We start from the raw sequence: 21,087 nt of genomic DNA on the forward strand, positions 1-21,087 counted from the left end.
ACTGTAACGATAATCAGGTGAGAAATGTGAATAACTGTAACGATAATCGAGTGCAAAATGTGAGTAACTGTTATGTTTATCTGGTGAGAAATGTTAATAACTTTAATGATAATCAGTACAGATTTATATTTCGGATTTATATCAGTACAGCTGTCACAGACACAGTACTCCATCAAATACATAAAACGGATTTAGACCGGTTTGATTTAATGCACGCTGATGAAGAGAAAATATATTCTATAGGATGTTTTTATATTAGAAGCCGATCCAGCTGAGAAGAGGAAGTCCCCCAACCCCTCCTCCTTCCTCACTAAGTCAAATATGCTTCAGTCGTGTGATTGGTGGATTGAAAAAATAATGCATGATGATATTAATATATCAGTAAATACAAGTAAAACGTTCAGAATATTTTTCGAACACTTATGCGTGGAATATGAGTTAGATTTTCAATAGTAGGAAAAATGTACGTAAAATAATTAAGCGTGTTTTAAGTAGTACGGAGAAAGGATTTACGACAAAATTTAAAATCAGCGTCCTTGTTAACAGGCATGCATGGACGTTTATTTTGATGCTTACTATTGACATCAACAGGTTTGCATGCTCTCACCATAGTTTGTGCTCCTTGTTCTGGTGTCAACGTTAATGTTTACACAATCCGACCACAAGCTAAGACATTCTCACATGTGCATTCATTTTATAAACCCTGTTTGTTCAGCGTTTAATTGGCGAGGTAACCTTATCAATGGTAACGTGATTGGTATTCAGAGATGTCCATCTTTTGCCGAAAACAATACAAAAATGGCATGATTAATAAAGCAAGGAATAGAACCTAGAGCCTGAAGCGCGAACGCACAAGTCTCCAACCCTAGCGAACGAGCCTTCCTTTATCACGTTGTTATTCTAGAGGTAATCACTCTTGTATATGGGTCATAAACCAGCAACAGAATAGATTCAGCAGTGAACACATCAATAAGCCGCTTTACAGACTTGGTTGATCGATAAATCGATTACAGTTAAACGTTTCTTTAATACAGAATTTGGAACCAGATTCTGTCAAATTATCCACTGCCGTCTCAAACTTGGATGTAGTGAACTAAACGGACATAAACTCGACAGATTCTGACACCCCAACCCATGTGGTCACTACTATGAAGCACCGCTACACTGCTTCTTTGTTTGTTGCCACCATGACCTAATTTGAAGCATTTATTTATATTATAATTATAAAAGGATATGATATTAATACATTACTTTACGGATGTGAAGGCAAATCATCTGAAACAAATCGAGAAATTCTTCAATCTATCCATACTTTCATCACAATTTCTGGTAGATTTAAACTTAATACACTCAACCATCACATATAATATATATGTATCTTGTGTACATGATGTAGTACTTTATATTACCTATAATCTCATCATTGTGACTATCAAAGCTGAACACTGCTGATCATTCTTGATAACTGACCACAAAGGTATTTTTGTGTAAACATTACTTAAACACCTTGACTGTCTTCTGTTACTTTATTATATAACATTACTTAAGCAACTTGACTGTCTTCTGTTACTTGATTTTATAACATTACTTAAACACCTTGACTGTCTTCTGTTACTTGATTATATAACATTACTTAAACACCTTGACTGTCTTCTGTAACTTGATTATATAACATTACTTAAACACCTTGACTGTCTTCTGTTACTTGATTGTATAACATTACTTAAACACCTTGACTGTCTTCTGTTACTTGATCATATAACATTACTTAAACACCTTGACTGTCTTCTGTAACTTGATTATATAACATTACTTAAACACCTTGACTGTCTTCTGTTACTTGATTGTATAACATTACTTAAACACCTTGACTGTCTTCTGTTACTTGATTGTATAACATTACTTAAACACCTTGACTGTCTTCTGTTACTTGATTATATAACATTACTTAAACACCTTGACTGTCTTCTGTTACTTGATTGTATAACATTACTTAAACACCTTGACTGTCTTCTGTTACTTGATTATATAACATTACTTGAACACCTTGACTGTCTTCTGTTACTTGATTATATAACATTACTAAAACACCTTGACTGTCTTCTGTTACTTGATTATATATCATTACTTAAACACCTTGACTGTCTTCTGTTACTTGATTGTATAACATTACTTAAACACCTTGACTGTCTTCTGTTACTTGATTATATAACATTACTAAAACACCTTGACTGTCTTCTGTTACTTGATTATATAACATTACTTAAACACCTTGACTGTCTTCTGTTACTTGATTATACTCTGTCATGTTTACCGATCCCAATTCTTAGTTGAAATAAGAATATGTGTAAACTATAAATCGGTTGACTGATGAATGGACACAAGGCAGTGCTTTGTACCACGACGAATAAAATGTTTAACTATTGATCTTATCTTTGAGGCTTACGAATGTGATACGTCACACAACGTAAAACATCAAGGTAATAAACAGACCAGTCTCGATCATCTGTCGAAAGCGGTTAAAATACAAAAAAGAGGTGACAATTATGTGAATGGATCACTGCAAATCAGGTGTTTGCAAAAAGGGAAAACAACTCCTGCATTTGGGTAGCAACCGCCAGGTATCCAGTCACTTGATAGCGCAATTTGCTACTTTTGTTGAATCTAGAACGATATGTTAATTTTCAAATTACGTCTGCTGTGTATGGGTGAAGATATTCTGCTGCTTGCATGTAATGTACGAAATGTACATATGAGCTTTAATATTAAGTTCCACCTACTTTTTCGGATATATGCTCCATCAAAAAAATGATTGGTGAAATTCCTTTTTTGAAACAGGACAAAAGAGTTGTAACATAAAGTCTGGCACCACCACCTCTCAAATAATGAAGCTGACCCTAGCAATAGCTACAGATTTATTGTTGTTATGCGGAGAAGTCTCAAAACGTTCATTTCAATGCTGACCAAAATCAGCACCAGCTCACATCGCGAATCAGACTGTCACATAATGCACTGACTATTATTGCCACCCTAGGAATCACCACTGACTCTGCAATCAGTATGTAGAGTATTTACTTCTCTCACGGATTACATTCGCGAAAATGGCTTGTCTGAACGAATGTTAAATGTTCGGCTCCTAACAGACAAAATTACGTGTTCTAAAGCAGTACCTGAAGAAATGACTTACACAAATCCCAGACCCGCCCCCACATTATTAAATGGTGGGTGCCTTGTAATGACTGTGATGACGAAGCAGGTGTTCTTAAATTGGTAAGAACGACCTAGCAATCATGACATACGCCATCTGTTGACGTCAACAGTGTTCTCATTTTTTCCCATTATCAAAGGTTACCTATCACGAATCGTTTAAAATCGTCTGTCGTAGCAGTTATATGAAAGGTCAGTGCACGAGCACAATCAGTCTTGATCATCGACATTGTCCTAAATTTGTGACTATTATCCTTTGACAATGCACAAAACAATGAAAACCGGGCCTCATAATGACAAATTTAACAGACCCATTGTATATTTAAAACTAAAATTAACTTGAGTTGTTCCCAACTGAAGAATCTTGACCTTTTCTTTATGGCTTACCTATTTGGCTTGGCTTACTCGGCTTACCTTTTTTTATTCATACATACATGCTCATGATATAGTCGGAATCGTACGGTTGACTGTCCTTTGCCAGACATTTCTATTAAATATGTAAAAGGTTTGTAGCTTTTCTTCGACATTCAATCACAACGCACACTTCCTTTGCTGGGCGTTAGTGCCAGTATAGATCTATCACTGCAGATGACAGATTATTAACAGTAACACATCGATCACTTTCTATGTTCGTGATTCACACGTCAAACGAAAGTAAAAACGGTATGCGGCTCCTGCCGATTCAATCTCGTACATAGTATGTGACCGGTGCTGCCGATATGTAAGAGCAGTCGGCCTACATTTAGAGAAGAAGAAAAAGAAAATTAATTTTATTAAAGTGTCGTATTATTTACGTAATGAATATGAAGATGATGGCAATTGTGTATAACACAAGGGCCCCGGCAAGGCCTATGAAACACTAAATTAAACAAATCACAAAAAACGATGGATTCAAATGTAAAACTTAAAATAAAAGCATAAAAAAGGGAAAAAATGAAAAATAAAAATAACAAATACTTAAATCAAGAAGATTAAAACTTAACACAATGAATACCTGAATTATACTGAACATGACAAATATCCGATTATAACATTGACTTAAGAGTTACAAATAGACGATTGTATATACATTATTGAGGTAGTTGCAGAGAGGGCTTTAACTAATCTTTAAGTACATTATAATACTGGTTGGTCATGAGGTGACATGTCTGGACAGTCACTGTATAAAACGGATACAGATTACCAAGAGACAGAGTCTTTGGTATAAATACTAATCACAGTCCGCCTGAAAATGTCACTCATCCTCTAAACATAGCTGATTACAACATTGACACGTTCGATAATGTAATAGGGTTCTGGTCTAAAAATATCCTGACTTCAGCTTCTTATATCTCCATTATACTAAAATGGTAAGCTGGGATCTATGTTTAATAGTAGGATCGCGACACTTGATGTTCCTATATGCTCTTTATTTGTTTCCATTAACTACGCCTTTGTCAATCCAAAGTACCTTCACCGTCCATTTTAAACAATTTGTTCTTCACAACTTTGAGATCTTCAGGTGATAAATCAAATATATCCGTGGTCGGTAAACTTAAAGCATTACATAGTCGGATAACACTTTTATCCCTTGATTTACAATACCTGACAGACCAACTTCTTATTTTACCTATTATGCCATTTGGTCGAGGGTAAACCTTCTAAAACGAATATATATTAAAACGAATATTTAAAAAACCCGACAGGTTTTATTCTGGAAATTATTAAATCACCTCATTCTCTACCTCCCTAAATCGCTGAAACATATAAGAAAATTGGCAAATCTACATTTGTGTACAAAGTATTATATTAACATCATGGGCCAACTACCAACATCATACTACCAACATATTTTAGTTATTTTTGAGTGGGGGGCACGGGTGGCCCAGTCGTCTAAGGCGCCGCGATTCGCTGTGCAGAGTTGTGTCCCTTGGGCATGCCATAAACCTATGATTGTGGTTTCGAATCCCGGTTCGCCCCGATTATGTTTCTAGGTTTGTCAGCACCATACTCGTGCTCGTGGGTCTCACCGAAGTGGTAAACGTCTTAGACCTGCATCACTTCGGGATTTCCTTCCACATTAAGCTGACACGCCGCGATATAACTGGAATACTGTTAAAAGCGGCGTTAAACCCAACTCACTCACTCACTATTTTTGAGTGCACCAAGTGCTCTACCGACGGACCAAGCAATTACGTTACATTTCTCTACTTTTAAGGTTTTATCGAGCATGCCCTCTCCTCCAAGGTTTCAAAGAGCCTCATACGATCCTTGCTCAGACGACCTTTGATCAAGGTTACAACATTCAAGGCTTCAGTGAAGCTTTCAAAAAGCATAATGGTAAACATATGGAGGACTTCTTCAAATTTGAGGCATCAATGAGAAATGATGTCCGATGCAATTCCTATTTTGACTTATACCATCTGTTCCCGTGTTTTGTTTCAGGCGAACAACTAACTTTCCCGTAAATGTGTTTGTGACGGGTGCCCCTGGAGGAGAAAGATGCTGACCACATACAATCGAAATTTCTTATGAATATGGAAAGGGTTTTGTCGCTTTTAATTAGGTTTTACGGTTTAAACCCAAATGCGCATTCAGCTAAAGCCAAGATACGTATAGGCATGAATTTTATCTAGTTGGTCTTTCTTCACATAAAATCAAACTTTTTTGGTTTCAAGAAGAAGGGCGATAATGGAACTATTTTAGTTTTTTAACTTAAATATGTAATTGTCACTTTTTACACCAATCAGTAACCAAGGTCAACATGCGTTGTAGTGATTTTTTTCAGCTGCAATAAGTGCTATATCGGTTGTGTCTTGTAGAGTATTTATAATAGAATCATAAAAAAATATCACAATGCAACTTGAAGTTTCAATATCAAACAGAAATAATGTTAGCGATAACACATATTTCACCCCGCTGATAACTGAAAACTCAATTAAACCATGGGTCTCCTTGATATATTGTTGTCATATTAAGACACCACGACTGAACAGAATTTACATGTTACTCCAAGATTGTGTACCTCATACCAGGTCTATGTTTACCCTGTCAAACGTCATTATTGGTCAATGTAGTAAACAAATGTCGATTTTAAAAATCAATCATATTAATAATAATGGAATACATATATCAATACGGACATTTCTTTTTCTCTTGCTTTGAAAGCCATTTTGTTCATCAGCTAACAATTCCTGCAAGTCAAGCCACATTGTGAAAAAACGCTGAAACATTGTGGAAAAGCGTTGAAACATTGTGAAAAAACGCTGAAACATAGTGAAAAAACGCTGAAACATTGTGAAAAAACGCTGAAACATTGTGGAAAAACGCTGAAACATTGTGAAAAAACGCTGAAACATTGTGAAGAAACGCTGAAACATTGTGGAAAAACGCTGAAACATTGTGAAAAACCGCTGAAACATTGTGAAGAAACGCTGAAACATTGTGGAAAAACGCTGAAACATTGTGAAAAACCGCTGATTATAATTATCGACATATAGTTTACCAGGTATAGAGATCTATGGTATTCCTCTACAGCTGAGAAGGTCTTAAGGGTGTGTGTCAGAAATTAAAGCTAGCTTTATCCTCACTGTTATAAAGTGCTTTGAAGTGATTTAAAGTCCTTTTTGCTAACCTGAATATCGATTTATATTTAAGCCAAACTCATCGGCCTCGCATAATACATTCCAATGAAGCTGCAGATCATTGCATCAGTAAGGTTTGTAAATAGATATAGCATTCAGCACCATAAAGTGTTCAAACTCGTCACAATACCCTATGACGTAATTGTGTGAAATAATTTTGCAAGATCCACCGGCGAAACAAGGCAAAAGCTCCTTTCAGTGATCTGTTTTCTCTACAGGTGCTGCGGTTGGATAAGCCAAGCGATGTTGAGAGTTTATAGATATCGTTACAGCCTGCGGAGTATTTTACGACAAGCGCTAGTTTATGAAAGCACTTTTCTTTTCAATATATTCTATACTTCGATGTCAACTTAATTCAGAGGGATACAGGGATTATACATGGATAATAATATAAATATAAATGTTTAGTAATTCAATTCAGTAATTTTAATCATTATGCTCAGTTGGTTGGTTCGTTGGTTGTGTCAGCGTGCATGTTGACGGGGAATTAGCTCTTGGGGGAATAAAGGACAAAATCGACATCACTGTCCCGGAACGCTTTATGCACAACATGTAAACAATAAACAACAATTGCACAATGAGCGGAATACCTGCTCTGACAACACAAACACAGCGATGAGCGGACGTTCCAGCTCAGGCGAACAAGAGGTGAGCGGAGCTCCAGCTCACCTCAGGGCGTTTCCTACGAGCAGCACATCCTGCTCGAGGTCGTCCCTATGCCAGCACTCGGAATACCAAGCCTGACTAACACCCTAGTAACTGTGTAATGGTAGCACATATATAGTAATGAACAACAATGGACAGACAAAGAGACAACGACGTTGCTTTGGACACTGGACATGTGGGCGTGATTAACAAACACAGTTCATGGGATGATCAATTAGGGCAATAAATGTTATACTATAGAAAACAGTAATTAACGGGAAGTGATAAAGTAGCCCAGTTTGGCTGTCAGTCGATATACAATGGAATGTTGGTGAGGATTAACAACAGGGATTAGCGCCTAAAACGTAATGACAATTAAGTAATGGAGACATGGCTACAGGGTAATTTGCCTTCGGAGTCAAATGTACTGCAGACAATGGTAGTCATAAATCAGTCGCTATAACAGTTGTTTAACGCCGCACTCAGCAATATTACAGCTATATGACGGCGGTCTGAGAAATAATCGAGTCTGGACCAGACAATCCAGTGATTGACATCATGAGCATCGATCACCGCAATTGGGATCGATGACATGCATAAAAAAAGTCAGCTAGCCTGACCACCCGACCCCGTTAGTCGCCTCTTACGACAAGCATAGTCGCCTTTTACGGCAAGAATGGGTTGCTGAAGACCTATTCTTCCCCGGATCTTCACGGGTCTATACATTATGCTCAGGTTGCAGGACATTAGGTATATAATTATGGACGATGCACACATCCAAATGTGTATGGTCCGAACAATGTCTACCGTGGGAACTTTTTACAATAAGGCAATTAGTTTTATAGGCTCTGGTTTGTAATGAAAACTATGAGTGATATCTAAGACCTGTGAGATGGGTAACATTCTTTTTTCACACAAAAACGTCGAACGAGCAGAATGAAGTGAGAGGTGAGGTGAAATTGGGTTTAACGTCGCGTCCAAGATTATTGCACTTATATAGCGACTTGCATACATGTGTTTGTGTGAGTGTGTGGTTGCTTATACTAGTCCGGACTGATGCCAATGTACAGTGCTAGCTCACTTAGATACCATGCCGCAGGTGTAACAAGAATACCCCACTCACTGACTCCGAGCCGACCAGTCCTTGTTTTAGCCCCGTAATGCCGAGCGCCAGACAGGGTAACAACAAGTACCATCTTGTAACGTCTTTTGGTATGACACGGCCGGGGATCGAGCCCCGGACCTTCCGCTCTCCGGGCGGTCGCTCTACCACAAGACCACGGAGGCGGTCCGCAGAATGAAATGGTTTAGTATCGAATATATTGGCTATAAGAAACTGTGCTGGAACCTCCTGCCATGCCACTTAACCCGCTACATTTGTTCAGTAATTATTTACAACCCTCGTGGTATTGGTGAATTTGAAACGTCGGGCGCCTATATCGGCTCATTCCACACCACTGATATCTTGAAGGTTATATTTATAATTCATATTTTGTTCAAACCATTAGGGGGCACGGGTGGCCTAGTTGTCTAATGCGAGGCGATTTGCTGTGCAGAGATGGTCCCTTGGGCACGTCAGAAACCTATGATTGTGGATTCGAATCCCGGTTCGCCCCGAGTATGTTTCTAGGTTTGTCAGCGCCATACCCATGCTCGTTGGTTTCACAAAAGTGGTAAACGTCTGAGACCTGCATCGCTTTGGGCTTTCCTCTCCATTTAGCTGACGCGCCGTGCTATAACTGGAATACTGTTAAAAGCGGCGTTAAAACCAACTCACTCATTCAAACCATTATGGCTGTTTAGTTTCTAGAAAATAGTTTAAATATCAATGTTGGCAGCATCTTTTGGCTGTCTTTGCAGGTAATTTTAACTTTTGACTACATGTCCTGGTGCACGACAATGCCGTGGCATCGTTTTTGAATTCTAGCAGATCACGATAAATCTTTCTCCATTGAAAATGTTGTTAGATGTAATTCATGATTGTTCATCATAGGGAGCTTTCGAATGTTTCTGCCCATCATACAGTAAACTACGTTTATAACGAACACGCTTATAAAGAACTGACCGATATAACGAACTTATTTTTTAGTCCCGACCTTTTGTTGTATAAATGCTGTATGTATGCCTATAACGAACTACGGTTATTACGAACTAAAGTTAGTGGTCCCTTCGAGTTCGTTATAACCGTAGTTTACTGTATACGCAAGTCCGATAATATTGTCAGAAACTGTTTAGTGCATCGTTTACAGCTGCAGAGACGGAGGTCACGGTGAACCACCTTTGAGAAATTTGTTCGGGGTCTCAGGTCGTTCTGAAATTATCTAAGCATATAACATTCAATTTAAATTCCACGTCAACAGATTCCGGAAAATACGATAACACACTTGCACGCACACAAACGTGTACACACACTCGCTCGCACACTTTGTAATCATTCAATGACATATTTCACCTGTTAGTTTCCACCTATTGTAGAATCCTAATGCGTCTTCGTTGGATCAACTCTCGCACACATTCTCTCTCCTTCAGACACGTACGTGAAGATCCGGGGTAGAATAGGTCTTCAGCAACCCATGCTTGCCGTAAAAGGTGACTATGATTGTCGTAAAAGGCGACTAACGGAATCGGGTGGTCAGGCTCGCTGACTTGGTCATCGACCCCAATTGCGTGGATAGATGCTCATGACATTAATCACTGTATTGTCTGGTCCAGACTCGATTATTGACAGACCGCCGTCATATAGCTGGAATATTGCTGAGTGCGGTGTTAAAAAACCAACCAACCAACCAACCTTTCTCCTTCACTCTGCCTCTTTCTCTCTCACACACATGCACGTTGCTTTATAAGTGAAATATTTTGAACGTGACGTTAAACCCCATTTTTATCACAGCTATAGATAAGGACATGTAAGAAAAAAAGTAACCTGACCAACACCATAGTGACACACGTTTATGCTCACGAAGACACATGCTTGGTTGGTTGGTTGTTTTACGTCGCACTCAGCAATATTCCAGCTCTATGCCGGCGATCTGTAAATAATCGAGTCTATCCTGAGCATCGATCCACGCAATTGGGATCGATGACATGCATCAACCAAGTCAGTGAGCCTGACCACCCGATCCCGTCAGTCGCCTCTTATGACAAGCATAATCGCCTTTTACGGCAAGCATGGGTTGCTGAAGACCTATTCTACCCCGTATCTCCATGAGTCAGCACATATGCAGGTGGATTGCGAATTAATATGCTTCAACTTGTCAATGCAAAAACACAGTTCTTACGGAAATACTATTTATAACAAATACGAGGTGATGTACCTTTTTTTCGAAATTTGTAATTCAATATGTGTACAAACAAGAGCATTACAATTGCAAAACACAACGTAACTACATAATAGGTTCGCTGACAGAACTCGTTGAATAATACATATATGCAGGATTATGCAAATTAATCCCCTGTACACCCAAATCATGCTGGGAACATCTATTCGTCCTATGATTTGATCACATGGAAGGCATCCTGCTGGTAACAATGAATTCTCAGCACGACTTGAGAGGAAATGATTCACCACTATGAGGATTAATCACGCTAACAAGCATGCCTCCTTTGGTAATTGCCAACAATCGACAGTCAAAGAATACTGAACAGTGTGTTGAATGTCGACAGTAATGATAACACCATCACATCAGAATGAAAAAGCCAGAGAAGACAAGGTGTTGATCATGTTAATTTGCGGTTATATATATACCAACACCGTGTAGGTCTGTGTGGCAGTGTGTTGTGGATGACAGGTTTGCTGCCTTAAAGAACCTCCGTGCATTATAGATACACTTTGGACTTTCGCAGCGAACTGGACAACTGAGAAATCATTTCGTAATTATCGAGCGTGAATGAAATCCTTGCAGGTGATTTAAAGTCTTTCCATCTTCGTAAATGGAACCTTCATAACAGTGAATCGATTCTGGCTGATTCAATTAGTAGTATCTATGAATATTAGAGTGTATATGGGTCTTCATGCTCTGGGTGTCATTGAGAATTAGGTCTTCATGCGCTGCGTGTCATTGAGAATTGGGAACCGTAGGGTATTCCTATTCTCCTCCACAAAAAGTCCGAATCGTATAGTAAAAAATCAAAAGCTTTTCCTGAAGGATTATGCCACTAGGTGTTGATGAACCTCGTGAGCGTGTCTTGTCCTAATGACGGGGTTCTTAAAGTGTTGTGCTCCTGATTCCTGATTAGTTTGTTTGTTTGTTGTTTAACGCCGCACTTAGCAATATTGCAGCTATATGACGGCGGTCTGTGAATAATCGAGTCTGGACTAGACAATCCAGTGATTGATATCATGATCGTCGATCCACGCAATAGGGATACGATGACAGTTGCAATGTGCTCCCCAAGCCTTCATCCGAATGATCATCTGACAAAAATAGTTTCTTCCGTACTTGATTTTATAACCAAACTGTTATAGCTGTATGTTGGTTTCCAGGTTTGGATTGTTTATTTGTTGTTTAACGCCGCACTCAGCAATATTCCATCTACATGACAGCTGTCTGTAAATAAGTCTGGATCAGACAGTCTAGTGATTGACATCATGAGCATCGATCTTCACAACTGGGATACGATGATGTGCATCAACCAAATCAGCAAGCCTGACCACCCGATCCCGTTTGCCACCCTCATGAGACCCGTGAAGATCCGGGGTAGAATAGGTCTTCAGCAACCCATGCTTGCCGTAAAAGGCGACTATGCTTGTCGTAAAAGGCGACTAACGGGATCGGGTGGTCAGGCTCGCTGACTTGGTTGATGCATGTCATCGACCCCAATTGCGTGGATCGATGCTCATGATGTCAATCACTGGATTGTCTGGTCCAGACTCGATTATTTACAGACCGCCGTCATATAGCTGGAATATTGCTGAGTTCGGCGTAAAACAACAAACCAACCAACCAACCTCTAACATGAACGTCAAGCATAGTCGCCTCTTAAGACAAGCATGGGTTGTTGAAAACCAATTCTAACCAGGATCTTCACGGGTTCGTCATTTGGTGTGATATCCATAATAATATAGCGTGATGCGGTTCTATGTTTACATGTTGACTTCATTGTATTCATACGCACTTCTTCTCATTGTAAGGACATAGCGTAATTTTATTGATAATACATTAAATATGACGGTTGGTAATAGTAGGACACACAGCTCGTTCCAATTTCATGTAAAGTTATGTCCCTCGGGAAATATATGAAATATCTTTTGTCTGTAAGTTAACAAAATTTAACTTTGGTCATAAGATTGACATCCGTGAAGCTCGTTTAATATCCTGTAATTAAGCAGCGCCGTTTCCCTGTTAAGGGCATGCCTTGCTAGGATCACAGAGATTGGGCAGAAATAGATTGGCAAAATGTCTTGTTCCAGTTGTACAGCGTTAAAGCGGGTTACATAGAATTTTATCAAAACGCTGTTGCACTTATATAACGACGTGTGTGTGTGTTTGTGTGTGTGTGTGTGTGTGTGTGTGTGTGTGTGTGTGTGTGTGTGTGTGTGTGTGTGTGTGTGTGCCCAGACTCATGTCGGTGTTATATCCCGTAGTATCATTGTACTGCTATAACGACGTTCATGCACTCAGACACAGTTGACCGACTCCGAGCCGGTTCATGGCTATCCAGAGGGTACAACAAACTGTAATCCTGAAAAAAACCTTTAACTGATTATTTAGCTTAAGAGAGTTGCAGAACATATGTGTGTGTGTGTGTGTGTGTGTGTGTGTGTGTGTGTGTGTGTGTGTGTGTGTGTGTGTGTGTTTGTGTGTGTTTGTGTGTGTATTTGTGTTTGCCCAGACAGTGCGTGTGTGTGTTTGTCCAGGCTAAAGCCGGTGTTATATAGCCCGTAGTATCATTGTACTGGTATAACAACGTTCATGCCCTCAGACACAGTATACCGACTGAGCCGATCACTGCTTGTTTTGTAACCTTAATACCGAGCGCCAGGCAGGGTAACAACAAGTACCACCGATCCCGTTAGTTGCCTTTTACGACAAGCATAGTCGCCTTTTACGGCAAGTATGGGTTGCTGAAGACCTATTCTACCCCGGATCACGGGTCCGTCTCAAGTAAGCTTGGATCAAAACAGTTGTACAATGCGTTTCGTACATGACCAGTACTCAAGCTCACACGGTGTTTGGGAATGTCACTTGCACAAGAGAACGAGTTGACAGATGCCGCTTTGAAGAGAAATTTAGATACAGTAAACTACGGTTATAACGAACTCAAAGAGATCACTCATTTTAGTTCGTTATGACCGTAGTTCGTTATAAGAATATGTACAGCATATATACAGCAAATATGCAGCAAATTGACGGGATCAAAACACATTTCGTTATATCCGTCAGTTCGTTATAAGCGTGTTCGTTATAAATGTGACGTGAATCTATTTAGCCAGATCTCAGACGGTAGATCTTAAGAAAAAAACTAGTAAAAATGGCGATAAAGCAAAGGTCGTAAACAGGTAAACATTCATGAAGCCGTGTCAGCTGAGACAAATCTTAACGACAACGACAAGAACTACGACTGCGATAAGAGCCATCTTGTAGCTATTTTAAACCCACGTCATCGACACATATCTTGGCTAAGGCAGAGAGCTCTTTTAAGCTCTTTTTAGCTCTTTTTAGCTCTTAAGAAAATTAAGCCCAATGACGTCATCTATTTATCATGGAATTCCCAAGAGTGAAACTAATGCCGTACTATCGCCAAAATATTAGGGAGCTGATGATTTAAATGTAGGTATCACTGAGGGGTACATTGACAAATACAGTGGCGTCTGGACACAATATCTCATTACACAGTTGTGGGGCGGTCGGGTAGCCTAGTGGTTAAAGCGTTCGCTCGTCACGCCGAAGACCCGGGTTCGAATCTCGACATGGGTACAATGTGTGAAGCCCATTTCTGGTGTCCCCCGCCGTGATATTGCTGGAATATTGCTACAAGCGGCGTAAAACCTAACTCACTCACTCATTACACAGTTGAACCAATCAACTCAACTCGAAAGAGTGCACGGGAATCACGGACGTTGAGACGCCCAACGCTAACACCGTATTCATGCGTGCGTGATTCCCGTTCACCCTTTCGAGTTGAGTTGATTGGTAAAACTGTGTCATATGGCCCTGTGACGCAGGGGTAGCATTATGCAGATGTTTCAATGAATGCTCGTTCCACCCGTGACGAACAGGTCTGGTTGTTGATGAAATAAAGTGATAGCTAAATAGACAGATTTTTTATTCATGCACCGATTGTCTTTAAATGTAATATCCAGTTATGTATGACTGTTTACTAATCTCATACCAACTTTGACTGGAGTAGGTCCGATAGTTTTTCAGATATTGTAGTAAACGTCGGTACCTTAAATTACCTTCCAGACTACACGGAAACGAAAGTGTGTGCGCTTGTAGGGAAACTCACAATCCCTACAACAACTGAGCTAAGCATACGCTTATGGTGCCTCCGAGACAGCGTCTCAATGAACAGGCATAATAGTCGGTCAATATCCCAAGTTGCCCGAATGTTTGGCAAATCAGACAGTGTAATTTATCGACTGTTGGACATGAACCGCCGACCCGTGAAGATCCGGGGTAGAATAGGTCTTCAGCAACCAATGCGTGCCGTAACAGGTGACTATGCTTGTCGTACGAGGCGACTAACAAGTCAGGCGGTCATGCTCGCTGACTTGCTTGATGCAAGTCATCGTATCCCAATTGCGGAGAGCGATGCTCACGATGTCAATCACTGGATTGCCTGGTCCAGACTCGATTATTTACAGACCGTCGTCATATAGCTGGAGTGTTGCTGAGTGCGGCGTTAAACAACAAACAATCAAACAAAACACGAACCGCCAAAAGGGTGGGATTGCATTGAGACCTGAGCGTCGCACGCCGAACAAAACGAAACCTTGACAAGATCGTCTCATTACATTGGGGCGGTCGGGTAGCCTACTGGTTAAAGACTTCGCTCGTCACGCCGAAGACCCGGGTTCGATTCCCGACATGTGTACAATGACTGGTGGCGCTATGATTGAGCCTAGGAATTCCAACCAAGTTCGGCAGGGGTGGAAACTTGACTTTTAAAGTCAGCCTCGGTAAGATGCGTGGAGAAGGCACACGGACATTTGACTTGCCCGATTAGTCCCGTGACATGTCCCTAATAGAGCATCAGTGCAATATTGTCCAAGAAATCATTAGTTTATGAAATTAACAAATAAACTGCATGCTCTTTAGTGCATCATTCGCCACTCTAAAAAATAGCTATCATCAGGTACTATGCAATTTTACGCTCCTGTCTGACAAACACCTTGTCCTGACTTTCACTGCCTATCACATATGTGTATGTATATGCTTGTCTGTGACAGACCGCCTCCGTGGTCTAGTGGTAGAGCGTCCGCCCAGAGAGCGGAAGGTCCGGGGTTCGATCCCCGGCCGCGTTATACCAAAAGACGTTAAAAGATGGTACATGTTGTTACCCTGTCTTGCGCTCGGCATTAAGGGACTAAAACAAGGACTGGTCGGCTCGGAGTCAGTATACTGTGTCTGAGTGGGGTATTCATGTTAAACTGCGGCATGGTACCTCAGTGTGCTAGCACTATAAATCGGCATCAGTCCGGACTAGTACAAGCAGCCACACAAACACACACACGTGCATGCACTATATAAGTGCAATAATCTTGGACGCGACGTTAAACCACATTTCACCTCACCTCACCTCACCTCACCTCACCTCACCTCACCTCACCTCACCTTGTCTGTAACATGTTGTTTAAGTCACTTGATATAATAACAAATGTCCGATTGTCACAGTCATTGCGTCAGTGTCTGGCATGGGGGTGATCGGGTAGCCTAGTTGTTAAAGCGTTCGCTCGTCACACCGAAGACCCGGGTTCGATTCCCGACACGGGTACAATGTGTGAAGCCCATTTGTGGTGTCCTCCGCCGTGATATTGCTGGAACATTGCTAAAAGCGGCGTTAAACCATACTCACTCACTCATCTTGTATGGAATGATTGTTAAACGATCATCTGTTATCGACTCACTGCTAGAAATTGAAAAGTTATAATCCGTAGATGCGATTTCTGTATTCGTGTTTTGAAAGAAGAAACCACTCGGTTTTGTAGTCGGGAATTATACTGTAGACATAAAATCGCAAATTGTTTTCTCCATCGTCCCAGGTCTGACATTTTTTGTCGTGAAATAAAGATAACTTTTTCGCTACGACACCTTCCGACAATGGTATCGCTTAGACAGCTTCATGAACAGACAGTCATTCGCATAAGGGGTCGAAACCATGACCTAAGCCCTGTGGCACACGTTAGAGCCGCAACCGTGACCAGCTAATTGCGGTCTCAAGGCCACACGTTAACACTGGAATTAAGACGTTACATTCATTCATAAACACTTGCCTCGTTCAGACTCGATTATTTACAGAACGGCGTGATAACTTGAATATTGTTCCCTGAAACTTTTAATGGATGGGAATATCACCCTTTACAGGGGCGGTCGGGTAGCCTAGTGGTTAAAGCGTTCGCTCGTCACGCCGAAGACCCGGGTTCGATTCCCGACATGGGTACAATGTGTGAAGCCCATTTCTGGTGTCCCCCGCCGTGATATTGCTGGAATATTGCTAATAGCGGCGTAAAACCATACTCACTCTCTCACTCACCTTTACACATGTGTTGAGTAGCACTTAGGTTTCTTTGCTTGACGAACGGACCCCGTATATACTAGGCTTCCCTACTATACCTTAATGGCTTCAGAGTAGACGCAGTAGCTGGAAGGTTTCATCTCGAAGGAGCGGTTAGATAGCCAAATGGGTAAAGCGTCGACTCAGTGCGCCGAGTTCGATTCCAGATGTGAATAAAAGCGATAAAACCATGGTAAATCTCTTATGATTCCTACTATATCAGACCGCCTCCGTGGTCTAGTGGTAGAGCGTCCGCCTGGAGAACGGAAGGTCTGGGGTTCGATCCCCGGCCGCGTCATACCAAAAGACGTTAAAAGATGGTACTTGTTGTTACCCTGTCTGGCGCTCGGCATTAAGGGGCTAAAACAAGGACTGGTCGGCTCGGAGTCAGTATACTGTGTCTGAGTGTGGTATTCATGTTAAACTGCGGCATGGTATCTCAGTGAACTAGCACTATAAATCGGCATCAGTCCGGACTAGTACAAGCAGCCACACAAACACACACGTACATGCACGTCGCTATATAAATGCAATAATCTTGGACGCGACGTTAAACCCAATTTCACCTCACCTCACCTCACCTCACCTACTATATCACGAGCATGTGATTATGAATCACTATGACATAGTTATAATACCACCGAAAAGGTGAGCGTATCCTGCCCCACCGGTGAAACCCGTCACAGACACACGCAAAGGCAAGTCAGCTTGAACATATAGTAATAGTACATATTGCAGTCAAAATAGAGAATGCATCTAATATTATTTTTGTCACTGATGCCTCAAGTATGGAAATGTTCCCAACATGTCTACCATAACTCTTTTTGAGAGCTTTACTAAGGCCTTGAATGTCGTAACCGTGATCAAACAACTCCTGAACAAGAGTTGTATGACGCTTTTTGAAATCTTGGTTCAAAGAACATGCTCGATTGTAGCTCAAACGTTGTGAAATGTAAACACCAAGGGCTGGAGCTGCTGGGATAATGTTAGACATAAAGGGGAAGTTGACTATTGGAAGGTTGAAGTCATCTCTCTTGTCATACAGTCTGGTGGAGAGTGTTTTCATGCATAGATCTTAATAGGAAACAGATGAAGCTGACTGTCTGGTCTCCTATATTTCTAGTTCAGGTGGGTACATCAGTGGAAAGGATTGGCTAGTTGATTTTTATTGAACGATATCAGATCATCGATATACCAGAAGCTTAAGTTACATTTCTTGGCTAATTACCTTGTTTTGACTTTGCCAATCCGTGCATAAATTCTCATATTCACAAAGAAACAGCAAGAAATACCCATTGGGATGCTAACTTCATGCCTACATGTTTTACCCCAAATTCTACATAAATTGTATCAATGAGAAAGGTCAGCATTTCACATATTGTTTTCCCAGTAAACTTTAGATGGCATTTGCTTTCATTTTTGACAAATTGACCTGAACCTCTGAATATAGAGACGTAACTGTATCTGTGGTCACCACGTTTTGTAACAAAAGCCCTATGGATCAAGGAATGAAACTTTCAATAAGTGTTGTACAAGTTAAAAAATCAAATGATTTAACAAAATTGAACCTGATTCTTTTTTAAGTCAAGCAAATCCTTTGAGTTTTTGAGAATCCTCATGGTATTAATTGTTTCCAATACTTTCTGTGAATATAAAGACAGTCCTTCCTTGATTGTATTAAGGATTATGGTTAATATTGTGATAGGGATTTGGTGGTACATTCGCTGGACTGATTTTTATGGAGCGTTGGAATCCTGTACAAAAGAGGAATGGACAGGCACAGGTCTTAGAGTCAAGTCAACAGTTGCTAGGACAGGTTTCTTCCTCAGTTGACATACTGACCTTAGATGTGGCATTTGGTGAATATTGATTAAGGTGTTCTGTAAGCTGATTTGTTGAAAAACAGTGTAAATGGAATTGGATACAGAACCTTTTTCGAATTGTTGACTTCGTATGAATATTTCATCAATATATTTTATAATTCCAAATTTGAAAAGAAAAACCAACCGTGTGATTCGTCATGGTGTAATGGATAACACGTCAAAAGATATATATTAATTTTGCACGACAGCCTTTATTTGGAAAAGCTAGTATTTTTGCTACACTCGTTTAATCAGGCGTCTTGATACCACTGTTCACATGGAAGAACGTGACGGCATCACGTTCAAGAGTGACGTCATAGCATCGCAGAGTGACGTCATGTCCGTCAATGCATGAGAGAGTTGTTGATAGCTTTTGTAATTCGAAATGTCAGTAACCATTATGTGCCTCTGATTAGTGGCCGTTGTGTAGTCCATTCCCGGATATATCAACATTAGTTAAAAATTAAAGCTCATTAATAAAAACTTAATGAATCACTTCATCTTCCAGTGGTAACACTATCTACTCTGTCTACAAATGTCAGAGGACACGCATGGCCCGGTCGTTTTAGGCGCCGCAATTCGCTCTGCAGTATTATGTCCCTTCGTGCGCACGTGAGACCTGTGATTGTGGGTTCTAATCCTATATTCGCCGGGATTATATTTCTATTTTTGTCAGCTCCATACACGTGCTCGTGGGTTTCATTAAGGTGGTAACCAGTGTCTGAACCTCAGCGGAGTAAACTGATAGCATATAGGGCCAGCTCATTTAAAAAACTGTTGGCCAAGTGGAAAATCTGAAGGCCAAAACAATTTAGCTGATGCAGGGAGACATACTCCTGCAATATATATTACAAAACACAACCAGTCAACCAGTAGCGTTCCTCAGCGAAGAGATGAAGCCTACATTTATCAAGGAAATTATCAGCTTGTAAAACATCTTTGCTACTACATGTCACATACAATTTGAAAGGTCGAATCCTACTGTTTAGTAACATAAAGGTTATCTAAGTAATGCATTAATAACTTAATTAAGATTTTGAAGACTTTTATTTTCATTGTTATAGTAATCGGAAAATGATGATAAAACAAATTTAGTTCATAGTTCATGTAGCTTGACGTCGAGATTGCGCTAAGACGCCAAAAATGGCAAAGAGAGGGGCTCAAGTCGCTATTCGGCTAGTCCCGGAATAACACGAGTTGGTCACGAATGTGTTTGGAGAGTACTCACACGACCCGGCGTGATTTTTAAAGTACCAGCTATTCACCAACAAAAGCAAAGGAAACATGCATATATTTATTGTAGAATACATTTAACAAAATCTGAGAAAAACGCACGCTGTGGCCGAGGTAACTAATACGTAAATAGTAGCTCTGTGGCACCAGTGGTGAACTACACCGACATGCGCAGATGGGTAGCGTATCGGGGTCGTTACGCTAGATTCTTCTGCGCATGTGCGTACCATTTCACAATAGTTCATCGCTGGAAAAGCAAAGACGTTGGTATAGGTCTCATGAGGGAGAGACCCGGCTGTCATCCTCAATGTCTATACCTGATGCTGTTGAGTACAGCGCTAATTGACGAGGGTATTGTCAGTTTTCTAAAATATGACCATTACATTGAAAGAAAGAACAAGCTTAAGTATTTTATCCTTGTTACTCAGGAGAGGACAAGAGCGGGACATGTAGCTCAGTTTTTGCTGAAATGTCCACAAACGTTGTCTCAGTGGGAGGCTACGGATTCGTCTTCAAATCATATCTGACCACTGCATCTCCAAAGCCAGACCGTATGTCTCTGAAGGCTGGCCACGCCCAGACCAAACGCCGACCACACCCAGGTGTACCTTCACTATATATTGGCCACAACGTCTCTACACCATGGCCACACCTCTGTCTTGTCCACACTGACCTAACACAGGCGATGTTCTTGGCACATAACTGCCTCGTCCAGTACCCTGGCTGTCACATACCTTAACCACACTAAGTCGAGTTATGTCAAGACCACGCACTATAATGTAGACATTAATGGAGGATTC

The sequence above is a fragment of the Haliotis rufescens genome, unplaced genomic scaffold (genome assembly GCF_023055435.1).
Source record: "Haliotis rufescens isolate VD_foot unplaced genomic scaffold, xgHalRufe1.0.p SCAF_47, whole genome shotgun sequence".
Classification (NCBI taxonomy): Eukaryota; Metazoa; Mollusca; class Gastropoda; order Lepetellida; family Haliotidae; genus Haliotis; species Haliotis rufescens.